This window comes from Pezoporus flaviventris, unplaced genomic scaffold (genome assembly GCF_033815535.1).
Source record: "Pezoporus flaviventris isolate CSIRO_AGI_PZ_B2104156 unplaced genomic scaffold, CSIRO_AGI_Pfla_v1 ptg000023l, whole genome shotgun sequence".
Lineage (NCBI taxonomy): Eukaryota > Metazoa > Chordata > Aves > Psittaciformes > Psittacidae > Pezoporus > Pezoporus flaviventris.
This window is the reverse complement of record NW_026892571.1, coordinates 9088907-9113315: the sequence shown is the minus strand read 5'-3', so window position 1 is coordinate 9113315 and position 24409 is coordinate 9088907. Positions and strand designations below refer to the sequence as shown.

At 57.1% G+C, this 24409-nt stretch overlaps 1 protein-coding gene across 1 annotated transcript in view; it reads left to right on the top strand.

Moving 5' to 3' along the window:
• Positions 1–24409, top strand: part of PPARGC1B (PPARG coactivator 1 beta) — a 44064-nt gene that overhangs the window by 948 nt on the left and 18707 nt on the right. The gene's annotated exons all lie outside the window — the stretch shown is intronic.

The window sequence follows — 24409 nt, the reverse complement described above, 5'->3', positions numbered from 1 at the left end:
GTGAGCAGTGCTGGCTATAGGGCTTGCATGCTTTTCCATTTTGGGGGGTGAAGAGGCACTATACAATGAGCAGGGCAGCGGCGAGAGCCGGCACTGATCTGGGAGCACAACCGCGCATTTTGCAGTGGGATTGATGAGCCTGGTGCAAGTGGGAAGAGTTTTCTGTAGTTATATATCATCCCTCCAGCCCTTCACTTTCATAACCACAGATTACAAAATAGCTTCGATTGTGAAGCTAGCACATTCATCCCAACCCTTGCTCTCTCACCAGTTCAGCTTCGGGATTGCAAACAGCAGGAGTGTGTGTGTGTGTTGGGAATGGGACGGGGACTAATCCTGCTGTTTGGGTTCAAAACAAATAAGGTCTCAAGACTTGGTAAATCAGATTTGCCCCTGGTGCGTGTGCCAGACAGAACCAGGCAAGTCTTGCCACCAGCTAGATTGATGTAGTCCCGACACCTCTCCTTGCCTGCACCAGCTCTGGAGCGCTCCGGCTTGGCATGGGAGCGGGGCGTCTTGCTTGGGAGCAGAGCGGGGGGCAGGCGGCAGGTCCGGTGGTTAACGAAGATCTGCTGACAGGTTGATTACAGCACGGGGGTCAGGAGGGGTGAGAAGTGGGCTGAGAAGGTTTTGTAAGCGGTTTGTGTTTTCTGATGTGGACGGATTTAGTATTGCTGAGAGAATTGTTGGCTAGGGGAGAGGAGGCTGGCTGTGTGGGATGCCATCCCCAGCAGAAAGGCTGCAGCTCCCACCAGCCCCATCGCTCCCTGTGCAGGTGAAAGTTCCTGGCTCCACTTCCCTGCAATAACCTGTCTGTTCTCCGCCTGCTTAGTGTGAAATGAAAAGCTCAAGATTGCAGCACGCATCTGAAGGCTTGTTTCTTTTTCTGCTTTTTGGTCAGCATTTGATGTGCCAATTTAGGAATCTTATTCTAAAAAGGGACTGCTTAGAAGGGGGGGGGGGGGAAGAATATAATCCTGCAAATTGTCATCTTTCTCTGGTGCAAAACCACCATGTTGTGAACATCCCCTGCAAAATTTGGGAGTGTGAAATGGCCTGCGATGAAATAAGAGCGTTTTTATGGCATCTCTTGAAATAGGGTTTGCTGTGCCCATCCCTTCTTTCTTTCTCCCTCTCCCATACGTGCATTACATTGCGGGGAGCAGCATAGCTATGCACTGAGTTAGTGCTGGTCTGTGCCTGTAGGTGCATAAGGTGCAGCACAGGGCTCTTGCAGCCCGCTGCAGGTTCCCTCTGGTGTGCAGCCAGTGTTTGCTCTCCCACCCGGCGCCTGCTGCTGATAATTGCATTTCCTCTGTCCCCACGTGCGCAGGGGGTTAAAAGCCAGGGTGAAGAGAAGAAAAAACGGGGAGGAAGGAAAAAAAGCCTTCCCCCAGCGATGATTTGCATGCATTTGCTTAAGAAATGCCTGAAGTTGTAAGCTGTGTTGTGCTTGTACCTTAACCTCTGATGAAACTGCAGGGAAGGCTCCAGCCCTGGCTGCTGTCACATGCCTGGTTTATAACTGGGAGCGGGAGGCGGGCCGCGCTGCCTGCTGACGTCTCTCCCCATTACTACTGTACGAGCCTCTGCTTACAACTGGGTTCCTGACTTCTCATTGAAGCCCGAAAGCTGCTTCTGCAAAGACCCCAGTGCTCAAGCACAAGACCAGGCTGTCCTGAGAGGCTGCAGTGTCAGGAGGCCACGAGATCATCAATAGCCATTTCCTTCATGGAAATCTTGAGGAACGCTGACTCTCCTCCTCTCTGCCTCGTGTTCCTCCCCAGTTCTCTGCTTTTGCAGTAGGTTTTGAGAAAGGCGCAGTTGGGTGCTTGTAGCTGCCCAATGATCCCTTCCTCTCCAGGAGGGCTCTTGGGAGATGCATGGTGAAGGTCTGACATAGATATTTGCATCGGTCCCTTAGTTATATGGGCTCGTGCTGAGGATGCTTGCTAACCTCTATTTACATATTGAGGACAGCGATGATTCACGTGGTACCTGCATTGCTACAGAAGGAAAATCAGGGTTTTTTACTTGACATCTGCCTTTCTCCTGCCAGCTCCTTCTCCCTTGCTAACAACAACAAATAAAAGTGATTCTGTTCTGCTGCGACTCAAAACCTGTCATTTCTGGGCCCGCTTAATCCATTTTGTGCAACTCCGCTGCTCAGAGGTATGAAGCTGGTTGTAGCTGGTCTGTCTGCTGGCACCAGGCGCTGGGAAGTGCCAGCCAGGCAGCTCTGCCGGGAGCAGCCAGAGCCTCTCAGCATCCCTGCGAGAGGCAGGAGCGGTTTGACTTATGGCTTCGATTTGTTTAAAAACCCCAAACAAAGTGCAGCAGGGGGAAAAAAACAACCAGGCTGTTTCTCGGCGAGATGTTTAAAGATCACAGGAACCGAAATACAATATTCGCTCTTTAACTTCTCAGCCTCCTGCTAACAGCTTAATCCATTGATGAATGCAAAAGGCACAGTGAAGCCCTCAGTGGAAAAGAGGTCCATTGGGTGGGTTGTCGCTGCTAGTCATGAGGTGCGGACTCAGCCCTGATTTCTAATAGTGCTCATCAATCAGACCAATATGCTGCTTTTGCTGTGGCTTCTCTGTCAAATCTGTATGTGGGGGGGTGTCTGGGTAGCTGAGACAGCCCAAGGGCCTGAGTAGAATGTGTCTCCAGCCTGGCAGCATTGCTACTGCATTGCTAGGGCTGGAAACCCCCTTGCTCTCCCAGGAAAGCACTGCAAGGTGGCTGTGGCACGTTGGCAACATGTTATGGATGGTGGCAGTCAGCAGTGGATACGTTTGCAAAGCAGGGATGGTGGTTGCTGGGATGCTGCAGCCGCGGCAGGAGGTGGTGAGCTCCGTGTGCTGCTGAGCCTCAGCAGCAGAGACCAGTGGCTCAGGAAAGGAGGGCTGGCCTCAAATCTAGCCCCTTGGAGAGCATCCACACACCCCTGCCCGTCTTTACCCCCTGCTTCTGACCAGACACCCCGGTGCTCCCCAGCCTGGCAGGCCCAGGGCTGCCCCACGTCATGGGCTTTCCTCGCTGCTGCCTGTGCATCCCTGCTCATGTCTCATGCCGTAATGGAAAGGCACCTCTCCAACAGGTGAATAATTAAGGTCTCAACCTAGTGCCTCCAGCAAAGGGAGCTTTGTGAGGGAGACGGATCTCTCTCTTACATTAACCTTTCCAATGTCAAAAGCCTCTTTGTAGCTACAAACTCCACTTGCTCTGGCACTTCAGGACTGTTGGTTGTCCTATGAAAATTGCCCAGGGGGTGCCTTTCCTGCCCCAACCTTCTTCCTGGCTTTGAGAAATGTGTCTGTGGGGCTGGTTTGCGGTGCTGCTGACCACTGCTGCTTGCTGCTCCCGAGGTGCAGGAGCCCACCAGGCTCTCAAATTCCCTTTGGTGGGGCTGGGGGCTGGCTTGTGGCAGAGCATGGGAGCTTGTGGCAAGGGCAAGCTTCCCCCTGGCCAGCATGTACCAGCCCTCCTGGGAGCTCGGGGACACCAGCCTGGGGCAGAGGCATTCTCCAGGGACAGTCTATGCCTTTGCTAGTGTGGTGCCTGCGGGGCAAATACCACCGAAGCCACTGCTGCTTCTGCCTGCCCCTGGCCTTGGGGAGATGGTGTCCCAGAGATCCTCACCAGGATGAGGGGCTCAGGGAGATGGTGTCACCGGGGTGAGGGGCTCGGGGAGATGGTGTCACCGGGGTGAGGGGCTCAGGGAGATGGTGTCACCAGGATGAGGGGCACCATCCCTGCAGGGTGCTCTGGGCTCAGCTCTCCATGGGGCTCTGCAGCACGGAGGAGGTTCTGGCTCTGCCGGGGAAGGAAGGGGCTGTCCCCAGAGGTAAGGCTCCACCAGGATCACGCATGTTGCATTCACTCTCCACTGCAGAGGAGCAGGGGTGAGAGGAGGCAGGGGCACGAGGTACCGACAGAGCCTCGGCTGGGAAGCGCGTTTGCCAGAGGGATCGGCTCCGGGCTCCCGCAGCCGAGCCCCGCTCCATGGCAACCCTGCGCGGGCTTACGCTTCTCGTGACTGCTTGGCAGCCTGAAGTGATTTCGCAGAGGGGGAACTTTGTACATGCACAGGGCCAGCGTGGCCGTGCAGGGCCAACCGCCATGGTCCTGGATGCGCTGCTGCTCCCGGGGGGACACGGTCTGGCAGCCCCTTGCCTGTACCTCAGAGCGGGCAGCGGTTCCCTGCCTGCATGCTGTGTGGGAAGGGCAGGTTCCCACCACCTCCCTGGTGAGCTACCCTCTTGTGAGTGCCTGGAAGAGGATGTTTGAAGCTGCCTCTGCTAGTAGTAACGAGCCAGAGAGTAAAGGTTGAAGTTAATGGGGCGAGTGGTCAGGTGAGGTAGTGACCTAATTCTAGGGGCAGTCGTGATGGTCCAGCCAATGTGTTTCCCTTCCCTTATCTCTTGGCTGTTCTGCTTTTCAGCACTTTTCCTGAACCCTGGCTCACAAAACTTTATTTATTTATTTACTGTGTTTTTTATAATGGGAGCTTCTGAGAAATGCCAGAGGACTTTGCACAGATCCGGCTGCACTCAGGGTCTCATCACCCTGCTCCCTTCTGTCTTTGCTGCACCTCCTGGGCAGAGGCAGCAGCCAGGGTTGAGCTGCTGCAAATTGCTGTGTTAAAACCAATTCACTTCAGAATTGACTGGGAAAGAAAAAAGCTGGAAATCTCCTTTGGTCCTGAAAGAGCTGGAAAACCCCCGGGAGGGGTTCCCCGTGCAGCAAGTCTGGTTATCTGCTGGTGGGGAGTGTGGAGACTGGCAGCCCTGGGGGCTCTTTGGGATGGCCCCATCCAGTAGCCAGACTAACCTTTGATCATGACTGCCTCCTGGGCAGCAATGTGGGGCTTAGGGGGAATACTTTGCTTATCTTGCATCCCTGCTGTCCCAAGGCAAAGCCGGCAGGCACTGAGTGCCTCCCAGTGCCCCTGCACCAGGAGCTTTGCCAGGGAGCGTGAGGAGGGTCCTGCTGAAGTATCGCAGGAGCTTTTTATACCTGCCTGTACCCACGCCGCACCAGGCAGCGAGCAGGCAGGCGTTTGCCATCGCAGTGGGGAGCAGGAGGCCTCAGCCCTTGGCGAGGGGCAGCCGATGTGATGAGGCTGAAGCGGGTGAGACCCCAGAGCAGCGGGAGGGCTGATGTGACACTCCTCCCCTCCCCAGAGACCCGGGGGAACATGCTTGATATGGATGTTTTTGTGCTGAGGTGGCAGAGGATCGGATGAGCTCTCTCAGGGACCATGGTTTCAGGGCAGCGTATCTTGACTGAGATGCATTTTCTAAATTCTTTCTGTGCTCCTGCGCCCTGCGGTCGCTGCCTGCAGCGGCAGGGAGCCGGCCCCAGCAGCCCCTTGTGCTGAGCCAGCGCCGCTGGTCAGGCTCCTCGGTTCCTGTTTCAGTTTGCAGCAAGTTCACCGCTGCTGTGGCTTCTGCTTCCTCGGCCTTTGTGTGGGGAGGCTGCAGGACCCTGCTCGACCCCACCGTATGGGGCGGCAAGCGAGGGGTGTGGAGGTGTCATCCTCCCCCCCTGCGCTGGAAGCTGCCTTCCCCACCTAGTCCCCAAGGAACCCTCATTTCCTAATTTTCGTGCACATCAGGAGCAAGGAAATCCTGTGGCGGGGGAGAGATGGAGGGGATTGGGCAGAGCATCCGCAGGCCGGTGCTGCAGCCGGAGCAGCGTGCTGGCCGCTGCGCCCTGCGCACGGAAGGAAGCCTGGCTGCCGCTAACCGCGTTTCTTCTGCTCCCTCCTGCCTGGATGAGGGCGGTAAGCAGGTTTCACCCCATGCAAGTGACAGCTGGGGACCCGATTGTCCTGCCACGAGGGGACACATGGCCACAGCTGCCCATGGGTGCACACAGAGCTGGGGTGCAGGAGAGCATGGTCCTGTCCCCACCCTCTTGCCAAGCACTTTCTTGCTTCGCTTTTAGCCAAAGTGGGAGCAAGTTATGTTATTTTTGTTAATGAAGAAAGTGCAAATGTAGCCGTGGGGTCTCTCAGGAAACATCCCAGCAGGACACTGCCATGACCCTTTGCATGCACGTGAGACTGAGCCCCCCAGCAGCCGGGCTGGGTTAGAGCGGTGACTGCAGCTGGTGGTGTTGTGCATGTGCTTGGATAACAGCAAGGAGCTGGGGGTGTAAAACGTGGCATTCACACAGCTCTCTTGGAGGCTAAGGCAGGGGCAGGCTCTGTCTTCTCTTTCCCCTGCAGAGGCCACCCCTCTGCGAGCATCTCCTGCTGATGGGACAGCCATGGTGCTTTCCTTTGGCTCCCCACACATTGCCCAGGCAGAGCAGCATTCTCTGGGCTGGCAGCATTGGGAGAGCTGTGGCCTGTGTGCTGGGAGGATCAGGGCTGGAGGGTGACAGGAGGCTTTTTAAACCTTCCCTTGTTCAGCACAAACCCCAGAGCTCTGCATAGCAGGAGCTGGAGGTTTAATCCAAGCAGCTTCATTTCTCCTTGCGAGCAAGCTTCCACACAGATAGTCACGACCTAACTGCTAATAATGAAAAGAAAAAATTGCAAATGTTCTTCTTAAAAAGGAAGTTTCTGTCTCTATGTGGGCCCCTCCAGGAGACTGGCACATATGGGTTTTATGCTAAAACCCATTTCCCAGGTAACAGCTCTCAAGCCTGTGTATGAGAACCGTGTGGTTTTCTCAGGCTGAAAGGTCGGATGGTATTTGAGCTGCCTTTTTTTTCCCTCTTGTAGCCATGTCCTTTTAGGAGGGAATAAGTGTGTCTATTTATATGTATTTTGAAAACGAAAGCATGTGGTATGTGTCCCCAGAAACTCCCATAGTGCGTGTTGTCACCCGGCTCTGCTGGGGACACTGCTTCGCTCATGACCAGCAGCCAGCTCTGCCCAGCAGCTGAGCGGGCAGCAGGGGCAGCCCCTGCCCTGCAGCCCTGGGGCTCGGGGCGAGCAGTGGTAGGTGTGTGGGACACGCTCCTGCATGCGCTCCTGCATGCGTGTCTGCTCTCCTCATGGGACCAGAGGCTTCAGGATGTGGAAGTGGATGCAGCAGGAAGGAAGTCAGCAGCTGAGCATGGAGGGATGTCCTGGGGGCACTGTGAGGACAGGCATGGACGGGGAGGGCTGGAGCTGCTCAGTTTATTTACTTCTGTTGCCTCCTCCTGCCTGTGTTTTCGGCCGCGCTGCCTGCCCTGCCTGCAGTGCTCTCTGCAGTGCCTTCTCCGTTCCTCTGTTAGCACATCCAGGATGCAGTACATTGGCAGCCCCCCTGCCCCTGCCTCCCTGCAGTGACCAGGGGCTGCCCATGACGGTCCACTTATCCAGGTTCCCTGGGCTCAGCTTGCGCTCCTTGCTTGCTGCCCGTCTGCCCGAGGAGCTGGGAACCCCTCTGCACATCCAGCTGAGATGAAAATAAAGGCAGGTTATTGGGGAGAGACTGTCCCCATCCCTGCTGCTCATATATGGCAGTGCTAGGTCCTGGAAACACAGCTTTCAAGTTTTGCTCTGTATTTATGTAACCCAAAGTAACTATTTTTTGGAAAGAGCCACTCCGCCTCATTTAGATACCTAAATATAGCAGCCACTCCGGAGGGAGGATTTGCCTGAGGCTGCCCTGGTGGGTATGGGACCTTTGTGGACTGGTGTTAGGGGGAATTTAAACCTCGTTCAGTCAGACCCAGGGGGTTATTCCCCTGCCATTAACAGAGTGGGCTCGCAGCCAGCCTGGGGCAATGGGGAGCCTGTGGCGGTGACTGGGCTGCACAGGCTGGCAGGGAGCAGGAACCTGTGGAGATGGGGACTGCAGGGCTTTTTCTAAATGTCTCAGTACCTTTTGAGGCCAGAGCCCATCTATGCCCAAACATGCTGTTTGCTAATGTGCCATCGCCTCCCCTTGGAGGAAGGAACCGTGCTCCAAAGCACAGAAGCAAAGCTGAGCTCTTTGGTGGAACCTGCGCATCCTGCCTTGCCGAAGGGTCCTGTGGGGCTGCAGCTCCTCAAGGTGGTTGTTCAGGGATGCTGAGGCAGAGGCACTGCTGCAATGTGGGGAGGCAAGGAATGGCAAAGGTCCTTTTGCCTTTAGGTGTGTGGGGCACCACTGGCATCAGTCCTTTGAGCTCCTTCAGTGAAGGTGTGGGACTGACCCTTCGGAATGCTGAGGGATGCCTCAGCCAGCTCCCCTTGCCAGGGTTGTACTCTCCCCACCCTTATGGGCATTGGGGCCTGTACACTTGGCCAGTGATGGGATCTGGGCACTGTGCACATCCCGTGGACCCGCTTCTGCTGCTTCATACACACAAGCCCCCTCGTTGACTTTGGAGTGAGCACAAGTGATGGGTTTGCCTGAGTGGTCTGACCACCTCACTGGCTTACCCATGTAGCATGTTGGGGCTCTCTTGTACCACCTTGGATCAGCAAGGCTTGCACATTGCACCAAGTATTGACAGAACTGAGTTTCCTGGAGGTGCACAACATGGCCTTTGCTTTTGCCTCCTGACATCTCCAACTGCCCTGTGATGAGGGTGCCGTTGGTCCTTTCCAAGGAGCTGGGGAGGCGATGTTTGTATTTGTGCATGCTGGTGTCCCAGGGACTTGGGGCATGGGACATGTGCTGCCTGGGTCTCTGCAGCTGGCTGTTTATAAGCGCATGGAGAGGGCATCCTTGTGTGCCCCTCTGCTTCTGCCTGCCTTGCAGTGCTGACAGCAAGATCCTGGCTCCTGTGCTGCTGCAGGGGCTCCCTGACCTGTCTTGTGGCTTGGGTCCTGGTGGAGATGCACAGAAGCTGCCTTATTCTGCAGAAAAGCAGAGGGTCCCTCAGCTATTTGAGCCTTCACCTCTGTACTTTTCTTGTTGCTTCCTCTGCACGTGATGGTTCTGTCTGTCTGCATGCCCCCACATCTCTCTGCTTCCTATCCCTGCCCCTCACCATGCCCTCTGCCACCCCTTCCCATCCCACTAGGGCAGGTGTCACCTGGCTAAACGGTGGGACCCCCAGGAGGTGTTGGTGGACACATACATGCTAGCGTCAGATGGTGCCCTTGTACAACCTTGCAACCCCCAGTGTGATGCCTCTTGGCTCCCATCGCATGGGTAGGGAAAGGGCAGATTCAGCGCTGCTCCATGGCAGCCCCCCAGTCCCTGCTAGGGAGATGTGGCTGGGGTCTGAAGGAAGGATGCTGATGCTGCCTTTTTGGTGATGCCTTGCTCAGGCCTGTGTTATTTGGCCCTTGCAAGGAGGTGAAACAAAGAAGGTGAAGGTTGCGCATTGAAATGGGGGAAGGCAGCTCTGTGGAGATCCATCCAGAGGGCTTACAGCATCCCCAGCATCCCCGAGCCACTTGGGCAGATGGCTGCAGCCCTCCCGCCCTGCTCGAAGGAATACAAATGTGCGGCAGATACGGTTACCCAGCCCCGAGAGCAGTGTTAGCTTTCATCTAGATCGATATCCCTGCCTGCCTGTGTCTGAGGGAGCACTCAGCCGGCAACCCAAGCCTGGCCAGGAGGAGACACCCGCTGAGGCTCTGCTGCCTGCTCCAGACCGTGCCTGTCCATCTGCCTCGGCGTGAGGCAGAGCCAGCGCCGACCACAGCGCCGTTGCCGTGCTGTCGGACTCCATCATGCGTAAAATGTAATAAATAGGGCCATAAGCCTTTTACGAAGTCTATTTCCACTCTTGGATCCGGGATTTAATGCATGGCTGCTTAGAGAGGCTGAGGATTTCAGGGGTCAGCAAGGCTAATTGCACTGCTGGAATAAAAGGGCAGGATCCTGCGGGAGGATGTGCTGGGGGTCCCAGCCCTTCATGCTCCTTGCCAGCAGCATGGGAAAGCAGCAGCCATGTGTGGTGGCTTGGCAAGGGATGCGGTCCCTTGGGAGCGCTCCTTGGCTTGGCACTGGTGACTTTTGGGATGGGGGGACCGTGCCAACTGGGGAGTCATGTGCTGCGGGTGTTTGGTTTCCTCACTGCTCTGTGGTGTCCCTCTTTGTCTGCCTGAGCACGTCTGGCTGGAGCGCTTGATCTTGGATTACCTGGAAGCCAGGGAAAGCCTCAGTGGAGGCCGAGGTTCAGTGAGGATCAGGGATGTCCTAGTGCAGGCTGGTACTGCTAGGCTCGGTCCCAGCCCGCAGCATCTCCTTGAGCTGCAGAGGGGAGCTGGGTACCCACAGTGCCGGCTGGCCCCGACACCATGAGCTTGGGATGTGAAGGGATGTGTGTGCTGGGAGGTGGTGCTGCTGGGCACACATTCCCACCAGGAGTGGAAATGCAGCGCTGGGGCCAGAGCCAGGGGCACAAACCTGGCTGGGTGCTCTGGTGCTGGATGTGCACCCAACCAGCACAGGGCTGGGGATGAGGACCTGGGCTGTGCTTCCATGGAGGTGTTGGGGAGGGATGGATGGGATGGGCAGGCTTCACAGGGACACCCGGCAGCCAGCACAGCCCTGTGAGGAGAGGAGGACCCAGATGCCCGGAGGCTCCCGGGTTTCACCCTGTGCCGCCGGCCGCAGCAGACGAAGGATGCCAGCTCCGCTCAGTTACTTCCCTGGCTGATCCTGTCATCTCCATCTCGCGCCAAGTGCTGAAGTCGTCATGGAAACCGGCATGGTGGCAGCATCGCCAGCGGCTCCCGCGGGATCTCGGCCCTGTCGTGGCGGGTGCCTGGCTCCATCGGCCACTTGTTGCTGGCCCTTATTCCTCGAGGGCATAGCTCTGGTGCTGGTTGTGGCGGGGCCTGATCCATTAGTGTTCACCAACCCCAGAGAGCCTCGCAGAAAGCACAGAAAAAAGAGCACCATAGTATTGCTATTAATAGTACCTGTTCAAAAAAGTTATCTTTAGCAGCAATGTTCCCACCTTCATTCATAACAGCCATTCCACAGCCTCATTCTTCTCCCTGCTGTTCAAGTGGCTTTGAGGTAACCATGATATCCTAGGGTCCCTGCTCACCCCGTGCTTTCATCACTCGCCAGTGTTTCATCTGGCTGTGGAAAGAGATGGTCTGCAGACCTTTCCCTGTAGTGGGAAATGGAATGGGACTTTTTTTCCAGGGTTAATTTTCCTCTGGTGACTGTAGTTCTGAACTCTGCTTGCCTTTGCCTCTCCTCCCACTTTGCTCCTGTCCAGTGGGGCTGTGTCATGCCAGAGGCTTTCTGCCTGGAGTATCCCTGCTGGAAGTCCACTCTGGTGCTGGGATTTTGCTTGATCAGTGGTGGAGGAGTGCCTGAACTTGACTATCAGGGTTGGAGTACTTTCCACTTGAATTTCAGTGGGTGTTTTCATAGCTTTCAAGCCGTGGTCTTCCCTTCCTGGCATCTTATGTCTTCAGAGCTCATGCAGACTCCCGGGAGGGAGCAGGGCTTTGAAAGGGCTTTCATGGGTTCAGCCCACCGCTTTGAGGCAGCATCTCTTGCCACAGACAGGGAGAGGCCTATTTCTCCTGTTCTTGAGCTCTGCAGTCACAGAGTTCCTCGGGTTCCTGGGCTAATCTGTTCCTGCCTTTAACAAGCTGCCTCATTAAAGTGCTTTTCCCTAATAATCAACCCTCCAGGCTGGGTGAGAGGCTGGTGGTGGTTGACTGTAGACAACTGGAGACCTGCAGGCTGCAAAGGGCTTTTCCGACTGCTTGCAGCGGTGCAGAATGAACACCAGCCCTCTCCTCCTGTGTGCTGCCAGCAAGGCTGTGAAGGGGGCAGCAGCCCGAAGCACCCCAAACCATGCCTTCTTCTGGGCTCCAGCACCAGATTTACTGGACCCACAAACCACAACAGTGCAGCTGAGGGGTTGCAGGTTGCACCAGGGAAGGCATCTGCCCTTGGGGTGCAGTAAACTGGGGACACTGGGGATAAACTGCCCTGCTGCGGTCTTACTGCACAACGTGCTTACACTGTGATGTGCTGTGCTAGGGCTGCTCAGCATAACCCTATGAGCCAAACTTGTGTGTGCACGCTGCCGTGCAGGCATGCCTGTGCGCCTGCCGAGACATAATGAGGGGCTTTGAACTTGGTGCTTGGGAGTTGGGGCGGCTTGTTTTGATAAATGGAAGTGGAAATCTCCCTCCTGCCTGGTGTGGAGGAGGACACACACAGCTTGCAGCAGAGGCCTCATGGGAGTATCCACCCTGTGGACAATAGTCCTACCTGGTCCCCTGCCTCTGGTGAGCAGGGCACAGGGCTGGGAGCCCTTGGGGTGATGGCTGTGAAGGAGCAGATTCAGCAGTGCCTCTGGCAATGTGGCAGCATTTCAGGGCTGCCACAGCCCAGGCTGAGCCAGCTTGTCTCCAGGCCATGGTTTTTAGGGTGGCAATGATGCAAGGCAGGAAGGTGCAAGGTACCAGTGCTGCTGGGGCTGCTGTGTTTATATATAGCTGACCCACTTGCTGAGCGGGGGCTGCTGGTCCCTCCTGGTGCTGCACTTCGGGGGTGTGGATGCACTGGGGCTGCACCAGCACTGGGAGCACAGGCAGCAAGTGCCGGGGCTGCAGCTTGCCCTATGAAAGGGCTGCAGACACTCTCTGCTCCCAGGCTGTAGCTGTGCCGCAGCCTGCTTCCCCAGCACCCCTACCAGCCTCACCCCCTACTGGCACCCCATCATTCCCAGGGAAGGAAGAGCTGCTGGTGCCCCAGCAGAGCTGGGAGCAGGCAGGAATTGCTGCTGGAGAGACCAGCCTGAGGTTTGCCTGGCTGTGCCTGAGCAAAGGTGTGATCCCCATCCCAGGGCAGAGGCAACCCCATATCCCATGGTGTTATCCTGTCGCCCAGCCATCCTTTTCCTTCCAGGCAGGCTGGGGTTTGTGTGCTCAACACGCTGGGGTTTGGGTGCTGGAGTAGCCACATGGCTGCTGGCCTCAGCTCTGCATGGGCACGTGTGTGCATGCGCTGGTGAGGCAGGAGCTGCAGCACACCTGCCAGGGCCAGCTCCTGCCACACGTGCTGGATGTGAGCATAGCCAAGTGTGCCCTGCACTGGTGCTGCCTACAAGCACTGTGTCCTGTGCCCATCCTGTTCTGCTTAGTGTGATGGGGCCTGAGCCCGTCGGCAGGCAGGAGCACTAGAGTGCTGGGATGGGATGGCAGAGGTGCAGGGACCCTGTCCCTGTGAAGCTGTGCTGCTCCGCAGGGATCACATCATCTTGAAGGCACAACCTGGTTCTGCATGGTGGCCTCCCAGACCTGAGTTCCTGCAGGGGACAGGGTACAAGATGTGGCTGAGCAGAGTAGGTGGCAAGAGGAGAGTGGGCTGTAAGAGAGAAGGATGTAGCCCCACCGTAGAACCATAGAGTCAGCTAGGTGGGAAAAGACTTTTAAGATCAAGTGCAACCTTTACCCCAGCACTGCCAAGTCCACCATGAAGTCATGTTCCCTTGGGCCAGAGGGCCCAGGAAAAAGGGAGCAGTAAATTCATGCCCTGGACTACTCTGAGCACAAATCTTGTGTCTCCTCTCCTGCTTGGTACTGGTGGGGCTGCTCTGATCTCCAGGCACCCCCAGCTCACCCCTCCAACTGCCTGCTGCTCTTTGCGATGGCTGCTGCCAGGGTGCAAAGGGCTTGGAGTAGCTCCTGGAAAGCACTGAGCTGCCCGAGCAGTGCCTCTTGGTGCCAAGCACCTGGGAGCCAGCCGCTTCCCCAGGTCGGGAAGGAGATAATTAATTCTCTTCTTGTGCTGCTGGTGGAACACCACATGTGATAGCCACGGTGAGAGGGAAGGAGAAAGCGCCACTGCTCTGAAGTCTGCACCCATGTGGGCCTTGGCTGATTTTGGCTCTGGGACGGGATGCATTGCCTCCTGCCTGTGCTGTGGCCATCCTGGTTATGGGCAGCCATGGGGTGAAGTGGGAAGGACTCATGTTTGATAGGAGAGGAGCTGCAAGCCCGCAGAAGCAGCAAGTGTCAGAGCTGTGCCAGGTGATGTTCGGAGCCGCTCCTTAGGCTGACCCATCAGTTTTGTGCCCAGCCTGAGCCCAGAGCTCAGGACGGAGCATCACAAGAGTGCTGGTAGGAGTGGGGATGGGGTCCAGTGCAGTCACCCATCAGGAAACTGCAGATGACAGGGTGCCCAAGCTCTCACCCACAGCGAGCTGCTCTGTGGTAAGGTGCTAGTGCTGGCATGGGATGGTGGGTGGCATAAGAGCCAGGGACATGGCAGAGGGTGGTATGGGTGCATGCTGAGTGGCCTTGGAGACACTACAGGACTCAACCCCCTTAACCCTGCAGCTTCCTCGCCAGGATCAGGGCATCTGGCCAGGATGCTTTCCTGACAATGGCTGCTATCCATGCGTAGTTGCTCTTACAAGCTGGAGGGGACATGGTGTTCCCATCTGAGAGCCTCTTGAGGTCCCTTTGGTGGGGTGTTTCCAGGGCTGTTGTGGTTGGCACACCTGCAAAGGCAAGTCCCCAAGGTAGGTCAAAGCAGAGCGCTTGCTGCGGAAAGGGAAATTAATTATAGGTGCTTTGCTGCACTCAGAGCAACTGCAGAGGCTGATGTTTGTCCTGTTGGCCGATAAACTAATTGTAATGACAAAACCTCAACAAAAGCAACGCTCTTAAATGCTTTCTTAATAATTCTCAATAATTACTTGACGTCAGTGCCCAATACAAATTTCAGAGAAGGGAAGTTGCTGTTGAGTGCCCGGTACCTTTGCTCCTCCAGTCCCTGCGCCTGGGTTCCTGCCGCCTGATGAATCCCACAGAAACGCTCGGAGAAGGCCAAGCCCAATGTTTTTAAAGGAAAACATTAAGTAGCAAAATAGTGATTATTGACGTGTGTGTCCACAGGGAAAAGAGGAGGGAAGCTGAGCCATTGCTCAGCCCTGCTGCTCCCGGCTGAGCCGCTAGCAAAGGATGGCAATGCTGACAGGCAGGCACCCAGAAGGGTGGCACCCATGGGAGACCCTTTCCTGCCCTTCCAGTGCTGGTGAGCCCCCAATGGGGTGCTCTTCTGGGGACAGCATGAGAGAGAAGACACTTTCCCAGGGAGTCCTTGTTCAAGGGGTCTTTGAGACCCTGCTGAGTGTCCTGCACCCATGGAGGGTCACCTCCCTCCCACAGGCAGCTGCCACGTGCCTCTTCCTCCTCCTCCTTCTCCTCTTTCTTTTCCTCCTCCTCCTCCTTCCCACGGCCTGAGGGCAGCATCTCCCGTCCCAGCACTGCCAGGCCTGGATGTTTCACCAGCTGCATTGTACCGGGTGGGAGTCAGGGGGACCCTGTCCCTCTGTTGCTCAGTGGAGCCTTGGGAAGCCTGCCATTCACCCTCCCTGCAGTGCTCCTGCCTGCAGTGCAGTGCCGGCAGGGTTAATGTCCTTCTCCTCCTCCTCCTCCTCTCAGCTTCACAGCCATCTTAAAACCACTGGAGCCAGAGCTGTGCAGTCCCCGTTCCCACTCCTTTTACAGTATGGGCCGCTGGCTGGCCAGGGAGCCCAGCCGGCTCCTCCACTCCTCCAGCTCCTTTCCTTCTTTGGATGTCCTTGTGCTTGCTGCCCAGGCACAGCTCGCTCCCATGGGACCCGTGGCCCTGGCGAGGGTCGATGGCTGGGGTGTGGGGCAGGGGGTGGCAGGCATGGGGGGAGAGTTTTGCAGAGGTTTCTCCAGGATGGCACTGGATGTCTGCCAGGATGGATGCCAGCAGCTCCCGGATATGGTTAGCACTCAGTGAGCCCTTTATCCTGGTAAATCCCTTGGCAGGCGTTAGCAAAATCCTCCTGCGGGGAAAGGTGGGAGAGGGTCACTGTTGTTAGTGGAGGAGGGTGGCACAGACAGGAGACATGAGCTGGTTAGGGTGAAGAAGCCTGTTGCAGAGCATCCCATCAGGGCTGGGGACAGTGCTTCCTCCAGGAGGACCTGGCACATGTCACCATCCCAAATGAGCTGTGGTCCTGGGTGGGCAAAACAGTGGTGCCATAGGAGACCCCCCCAGCCCAGTGAGCTGCAGGCAGGGAGGGCAGAGCCTTCTGCAGCTCTTCCCCCATCTGCTACCCCTCACATCTGCACTCAGGGGTCCCACGGGTGTTTGCTGGCGGCCGTGGGAGAGTTCCTGGAGCATCTGCTGCTGCTGCTATCCTGACAGAACAGCAGCACGTGCTTCTGGCTCGGCATCCTCAGCGCTCCCTGGCCTGTTACCCAAATACCAGCTGCTGCCCAAGGGTTTATGCCCCTGTGAGCATGGGGAAAGCAGGGGAAAGGCCTCTGAGCTGAGGAGGGAGGCAGAAGCAGGGCGTCCACGCGTCCCCTCTCTGCTGCTTCAGCACGTCAGCACAGGGAGGAGGAGGTCATCCAGAGATCATGTTTGGGTTTTGGGTTGCTGTAAGTCTGTGTGCACAGGATGGTCCCTGAGCAGGGAATGAGGAGAGAAGGGGGAGCAGCCCCCAAAGGCATGGGGAGGTCTCTTGATGTGCTGCCTTGTGAGCCCAGACATTCCCCCCAAAAGAAGGGCTGTTGCCATCTCTAAGATCTGGCTGAGGGATGTACCATGGGACTGGCCGGCTCACCCTGAGTGTGGGGATGTGGTGACAGTTGCCAGGGCTGGGCTGAGGGATGTTCATGGGCACAGGGCTCTTCCTGCCATGCTGCTGTGGGTACCCATGGTCCATTGGCAGGAACAGTCTTGCTGCAGCCCCCATGGCAGTTGGGACACTCCATGGGCATCAAGGACCCCCCAGTTGTAGGGTGGGTTTTCAGCTGCCCTGCATGAGCGCAGTGGGGGAAAGACCGGCTGTGCTGGGGAGCCGGGGGCTGTTTCCTTTGGCTGGTGCCATGGCAGGGGGCAGGAGTCGTGGCCGAGGCCAACAGTGCTGGCAGCAGGGCGCCTTGGCCACCCAGGAGCCGGTGTCCTAGCGTGAACCGGCCTGCCGGGAGCGCCGGCAGCAGGAGGCAGGATGCCTGGAGTTCCCATCCTGCTTGGCCCTGTCTCAATGGGACTCAGTGCCAAGAGCTGGGGGGATGGCTGCTACGAGCAGCCAGCAATGCCTCGGCCCAGCCTGGCTTTCCGGCTGCGCAGGGATAGTGCCTGGCTTGCAGTGCATCCCCAGTGAGTAAAAACCCCTGTTCTTCCCAGATGTGGTGATGGAGGTAGCAAGCACACAGGCTGGGCTTGATGGCTTAGGCAGCATGGCTCCCTGCCCCTTCTGCCTCTTGCACAGAGCTTTTGCTTTGATATCCCTGCCAGAGAGCAGCAGGAAAAGGTCCCAGGGGCTTGCTCTAACCAGGCAGGAGGCTTGTGGGCAGCTCACACCAGCTCTGCCATCTCTTGGGATGGCTCTAACAGGACCATGGGCTGGGGTCAGTGCTGGGATTTTTGTGGCAGCATCTTTGGGGTCCCACTGAGTCCCTCCCCGCGAATGCTCCCCCAAAGGAGCTCGGGCAAAGGAGCAGCTTGGTCCAGGGTGTGAGGCTGTGCAGGGCAGTGTGGGGTCTGCTCCCAGGGCATGGTGCCATGGCACAGCAGCTCACAGCTGCTTGTGAGTGTGGGCAGCAGCCAGCAGTGTTTTACAGCATCCCGGGATTCACCCTCTTGCTCCTGCCCGTGCCTCAGCTCCATAGCAGCTGCCTTTACACCATGTCCCAGAGCTGAGCCTGGCAGGATTTTGTGCTCTCCTGGGCATGCAGGATGCGTTTTCCATCCTCCTGTGCCTTCCCTGCCCTGAGCATTGACTCATTTCCCCCTGCACCACATTTCCCATCAGTGAACAGGGTCTCTCAGGAAAACCTTGGCAAGGTATCACAGGGGCTGCAGGTCCCCAGCAAATTTGGGGCATGTCTCCTTCCCTCTGGGATGTGCACAGAGGGACAAATCCTGGTGTGACCTGACTGTTTGGCAAAATCAATCCCTTGCTTGTAGTCCCAGGGAGAGAGTAAGGGCAGCTGGGTCGAGCACTGGCATCCGTGGCTGGTTTGGGTTTCATCAGCAGGGAAGCGGAGCATCCTTTTCTGGGATGCCTGGATGCCACCACTGCTCTCACCAGGAACAGGAGGAATCTTTATCCACCCAGGCAAGACCTGATCATGCCAGCACATCTCTGAACCGCTCTGGATGCCGAGTGGGGGGTTGGGACATGCAGCATTTCACCAGCAGACCAGCCCCGTTTCTCAGGAGACACACAGGGAGAAGGCTCATGGTTTATTTTATGCTCTGCGCCCTGTTTAAGCCAATGGGAGCTTCTGCATTGGCTGTGCACAGCCATGGGCGAGGGAGAGCGTTGGTGCAGGCCCCCCCAGCTCCTCTCACACCACATCCAGCGGCTGGCAGGGTAATAAATGAGGAGTCTATATTTAGATGCAGTGTCTGGAGAGGCGTCATGGCATTGCCAGTGGGTTTTACTACTGAGCGCAGGCAGGTTTCCCTGCTCCTCCAGCTTGCTGCCACCTTTGTGGAAAAAGCTCCACGAGGACACCCAGCACCAGCTGGAAAAACACCCCAAACAGAAAAACTGACACCTGCAACAGGATCTTGGCACCCTCTGAAGGATGCTTAGAGTGGAGCATCCTGGGGAGCCTTGGAAGGAGCTGGCTTGGGGCCGAATTAGTTTGGCAAAGGCCTTATTTTGTTGCACAGAAGTTTGTAGTAAAGAAATGTGTTGCAGGGATGGAGCCATCTCTTGTGGCACCCCACACTGGTGTCAGTTCCCCCCCGTACTGCTGCTGGTGCAGCCCGGTTGGCATCTCTCTTGTCTGTGCACTGGGCTGGCTGATCCCTCTCCCTTTTCCAATGTCTGGCTCTATAGCACTTCTCTCTCTCCACAATCCCACCTGGGCCCCCTGGGCTGGACACCATCTGTAGCAGGAGCCCTGCAGCCCTACTGCAGGCAGGCAGTTTCATCCCACTTCATCCTGCATTTCAGCACAGCATCGGTTATTGCTTCTAATCCATACGGTGCTGTACCCTCTGGCAGCAGCCTGGCTGCCCTGGCTGTGCCACTGGAGATGCTGGGAGCAGCCAAGGGAGGATAGGGAACATTTCTCTACCAGAGCCAGGGCTGCTGGGGCTCTGCTGACTCAATCAGTGGCATATGAAGTTCCCTGCAATCTGTGTTGAAATTTAAGGAGAGGTTGAAGTGTTGTGCAAAGGATGAAGAGCCCTGCGCAGAGCTGAGCTGCAGGCTTCCTGCTGTCTCAGAGTGTGAGGTTGGTAGTGGCTTGGGAACAACGAGATTTGCATAAAGGTGCCTAATGCTTGGATCTGGGATTTTTCCCCCATTTTGCAATGTGTCGGAAGCTGTTTGGAGCAGATGCTCTCCACCCTGGGGAGAGGTTCTGCAGGCAAAGCTAAACACTGAGCCATTGCCATGAGGCATGTGTGGCTGAGCCAGCTGGTGACAGATGTGGTGACCAGCTCTGCTTGAGGCCCCTTTGTGGCTCACAGCTCTGTGACTGTTTCTCCTGCACCCTTCCAAATGTCAATCACAGTAGATCACGGGGAGCAGTTTGCTTGGGTTCCTGCACCAAACCGAGGGTGCAGACAGGGTGGGAAATGCCATCATGGCTACAGTGCTGGGCAAAACTCACCAGCAATTGGGCAAATGGCTCCTTCCCTACCTCTACTGTACCCTGGGGTTTGCATGGCCCAGCTCTCTACTCCCGGCCAAGCGTGATGGGTGCGAGCTGTGCATGTATAACCTCTCCTCTGATTGCCTGCGCTACACGTGTGCACCAGCAAGACCGGGACGCTTGAGGACACCTCAAGGACTGTGGAACGTGCTAATGGAGCTGGTTCATAGCTGCACTGGGGAATAAGAGCACATGGTGCTGGGGGACAGTGAGCCCCCACGCCTCCTGGGGCAGCCCAGGGACGGAGAGCCCCTTGTGCACAGCACGCACAGCATGTTGTGTGGGGCAGAGACACTGCAGGAGCCTGGGCTGCTGCCCACAGGGACTGGCAGCCGTTTGGGGAGGAGGAGGAGGAGGAAGGCACCTGACTGCCAGGCAGCAGTCCAACTAGTTGAAACAGCTCCCGTTGTGGTTTGCATAACCCAGCGTGGCTCGGCCGGCTCTGAGAACATGTGGCTCCTCCCGGTCGCCCATGGTGGAAACCGCATTTGCAGAGGAGCCGGGATGGAGAGCCCAGGGGTTTGCTTGCTGTGCCCATGCTCGGAGGTGCAGGGAGGCCTCCTTCCCCTCCAGCAGCGTGTGAAGCCAGCTTTACTGCGGGCTCGTCCTGCATGGCACAGGCAGGGTTCCTACAAGGTTCCCTCGCCAGTACCGTGTGCCCTGCCTCCCTGCCAGATACATCACGCACTCCTCCAAGGTGACATTGGAGGCTCTGCCCAAGGACATGTGGATGCGCTCCCACAGGGGAGCCTCAGACACAGGGAGCAGAGGCAGCAGAGAGAGACCGATGGCCTCTGTGGAGCAGGGAGATGGGCTGGATAAAAGCCAGCGAGAGGCAGAGGTGGTGGGGCTGGTAACTGGAGCTGCTCACATGATGGGGGTGCTGCTGCCAGGAGCCGGGACTATTCAAAGTGCATGAAGGTGGCACACCAGGCAGGTGCCTTAACCCCTGCAAGCCCGACATGGTCATTCGGAACATCTGGGACATGGCCAGGGCAGAGGTGGAAAGGGTCCACCTGCATGCTGGAAAGGACCCTTGGCTCTGATGCTCCTGACCTGGAGATGGATGCTGGGTCAGATCAGTTCCTGGTCACCAGGCTGCTGGATCCAGATTTCAGGTCTGGATTTCAGGCCAGCCTGCCCTGGGGTCTCTGGCTTTATGTTGATCTCTGGATTAGCTAGGGTCAAAAACGGGGGGAAAAAGGCTTGGGAGCAGACAAGCTCAGGGCAGGGTTGTGAGGGAGCTGGCGCAGGACGTGGAGTGGTAAAAGGGTCTGATTTAACCATAGGAAGTCATGTTTGTGGGCTTGAATCCCACTGATTTGGGGGGAGACGTTTCCCAGCCCCCATCCAGACCCTAGCTGCGTGTGCGTCTGCAGTGTGCCCCACTGGAGCCTGTCGGGCTGGGGTTTTGGGGAGGGGAGAGGTGTGGTCCCTCGCAGGTGAGGATTTGGAATAGTGCAAAGCTTTGTGTGTGGGGGTGATTGCCTGGGTGTGCATGTGCTCCCGAAGGAGTGTTTTGCCCTCAGAGGGATTTTTCTATCTGGAGATCTCAGTGCAGTTTCTTTCCGGGGTGAGTCAGTTGTTTGTGGGGCGGGAGAGGGGAGTGCCCAGTCCCGATGCTGGGAAGAGCTCGGAGGAGCAGCAGTGGTGGCAGCGCTGGCTCTAGGCTGCAGCTCCCACAGATGCTCCCTGCAGAGCCGAAAAGCAGGCAGAGAGCTCCCAACCTCGTGTCCTCAGGAGCAGGTGTCCTTGCTAGGACTCTGGCCACTTCCCAGGATGGCAGCAGCGCTCCAGTGCAGATCCAGGCACAGCAGAGCCTTGTGACGGTTGGTGCAGTGCCGGGAAATCCCCGGGCCAACAGGTTGTGCCAGTGAAAGCACGGCGGGTGCTGGCAGCAGCACAGCAGCCCAGAGGTGCTGCTCTGGGATCACGCCTCCACCATCACCTTGTGAGCCGTGTATATAGCCCGTGGTCATGGGACCTGCTGTGACCTGCTCTCATTTCACCTTCCCGTCTCAGTTTCCCCTCTGTAATAATTGGAATAGTATCAATACCGTTGGTGAGGTAATACCAGTGATTTCTTAGCACTTAGGATGCTCGACTGGAAAATGTGCTGCTGTTCAGTAACTCCCTTGCCCATCATTTTTCTAGGTGATGAAGGGGTGATGCAGCCACACCAATTCTCTGCAGTTTTGGGGTGCTGGGGCAAGCCCAGGACATGGCAGTGCCCATGCCGTGCCTGCTCCCTGCTGCCCTTTCACTGGCTTTCCCAGGGAACATAGGCAGAGTCGTGCCCGAGCAGAACCAAGTGGTGACCAGGTTGGGTGGTGATGCATCTCCTCCAGCCAGGGCACCTCCAGGGGACCCTGATGGTGGGGAGCAGTGAGGTGCCAGCAGCACTGCGATTCCATGGGGTGCCAGGGCCCCGTGCAGGGCAGCTGGCAGGAGCTGGCAGCAAGCGGATGCAGCAAGGGGTGGCCGGCAGCACCTGCCTGCCTGGCAGGGGAGGGCTGGGCAGGGCTGGTGCTTCCACCCCACCAGGATATGGGCCCAGGCATGCAAGGACAGGCCTGGTGGGAGGGTACGGACAGATCTGAGCATTTTTGCCTTTTCCACAGTGCTTTTCATCTTCAAGGCCTCGTGCCTCCAGCTGAAAACTTCAGTTTTAGGCTGGGCACAGTGGGGGCTCCCCAAAGGCCCCCCAGCAGAATGGACAGCACAGCTGGGGTCTGGCAGGAGGAAGGATCCAGTGAGGGTCACAGTGGTTGGCGATGCCACTGCATCATTGATGGTGGTTCCCTCCATGCCTGTGGCAGCAGAGCAACAGGGCTGGACCCATTGGGAGGTCAGGCTAATGCAGGAAGATCCTCCTTGTGCCTTCTTAACCCCGGCTTGAACCTTCCCAATCTCCCGCCTCGTCCTGATTAGCACTAAGAGGCTGCTTTGCTGCCGGGAACATGGGCAGCACTGAACAGTGCTGGGCACAGCACTGTCTTCCATGGTGGCAATGGCTCAGCACCTCTGAGCTTTGGAGCAAACCTTGAAGGCAAGCAGGAGACATGCTTTCCTTCCTTCCTTGCCTGCCACCTCCGTGGCAAAAGGGACTGGGAGTGCTGCTCGCCAGGGACAGGCTGCCCAGAGAGTTCCTGCTCTGTATGGTAGGGTCAGTGGGTCTGAAAAGGCACCTAGGGCTCAGGAGGGTGAAGAGCATCCTGCCAATGAAGGCCACAGACCTGGCAGAGGGTTAACATCAGGCTGTGATGTCCCACAGTGAGCAGGTTCTCTCCACCAGTTCTCAGATGTGTATGTAAAGGGACAGGATTGGGGCTGGCTTTAACCTCAGCTTCCGTGTCATAGCCATGGATCTGCTGACATGGAGTGCTAGAATGCTTTGGGAATTACAGCCCCCGCAGTGCCAAGCTGCTGCCTTCTGCTTGCTGCCACCCAGCAAGCCCTGTGTTTGGTGTCCCGAGCCAGGGGAAGAGTACATTTCTGTAATGATAGCTCACCCCGAGCTGGCCTGCCCTCCCTGCTGTTGCCCAGCCTCAAGCCAGCACCCCCGGAGCAGGGGTGAGTGGCTCCAGTACAACAAGAGAGACTGTCCTGCTGCCACATTTGCTCCCTGCTGCCTGCCCATGGACCTCGAAAGCCTCCCGCTTCCCCACAGTGCCTGTGCCAACCCCCAGTGATTCCCAGGACCAGAGGCTGAAGGTCCCAGCAAAGCCAACGGGAGCTTTTCAAGCACAACACTGCAGCAGGTCCCAGGCTGTGGGCATGGACAGGGAGCATGGCTTGGGCTGGTCTTGCCTGGACAGCTCTGGAGCTGGAGTGGGAGCCCAGCATGGCACAACACAGTGATGACCCACTCAGCAGCTCTGCTTTCCTCCTTGTGCTGCTGCAGGTTCAACCTCGCTCGTGGCGTGGAGAGCTGCAGGGACTGTTGCTCGCATCCTCCTGGCAGGGATTTGTTCCTGCAGCCAGCCGAGAAGGCTGAAGAGCTGCCAGTGCCAGGACAGACAGTGCTACAGAGCTGCAGTGGTGTGAGCTGTGGCAGGAGGATGTTTGCAATATCCTCTGGACAGAAAGGGCCTCTTGGAGCCCCTTCAGCCAAAGGCTGTCATGTGGCTCTGGCTGCCAGGACATCCGAAGAGGAAGGTCTGAAAATAATTGCCCCCTCATGTTTTCCTTTCAAAAGCAGGGAGTTGTCAGCATGGGGAATTTTTGTGACCAGCAGAGCTGGCTAATAGTCAGCCTCTCATGAGTCAGTGGTCTCAGTGCCCCGCTGGCCTCAGCCTCTGCTGGCATCCTCTGTTCAGAGCCTCTTGAGGTTGCCAGGCTGGTGCCACCTCTTGTTCCGTCCTTGCCCCATGTGGTGTAGTGGGGAGGTGAGCATCACGCTGGAGCACAGCTGCCTGCTCCTGCCTGGGCTGCTCTGCCCACAGCCAGGGCATCGCATGGCAGGGCTGGAGATGTCTCAAGCTGATGGAATATTTCAGTTTACCCTGTGGTTTTGTACCCGGCTCAGCATGTCGGTTGCTGCCTGTTGGGCCTGTGTTTGGCTTTGGGGCAGATAACAAGGAATTTCTTAGAAAACACCACTAAGGTTCAGGACCATACTGTGCCCTGCCTGATGCCATTGAGCCGTGTCAGTCCTGCTGCCTGCAGCAGCACCCATGGGTGACTGGAGCAAGGCTGGCAGCTGCTGGCACATGTGTATTTTGGGGTGCTGCTGTGTACTGTGCCGGGATCAGTGAGTGGTGGGCAGTGTTTGCTGGGCTGGCATGGGTTACTGCTGTTTGGATTGAGGGGTGCAGGATAAAGCTGTCACACTTGTGATGGGAGCACTGTCACCAGCATGCTGTGTGTGCCCGA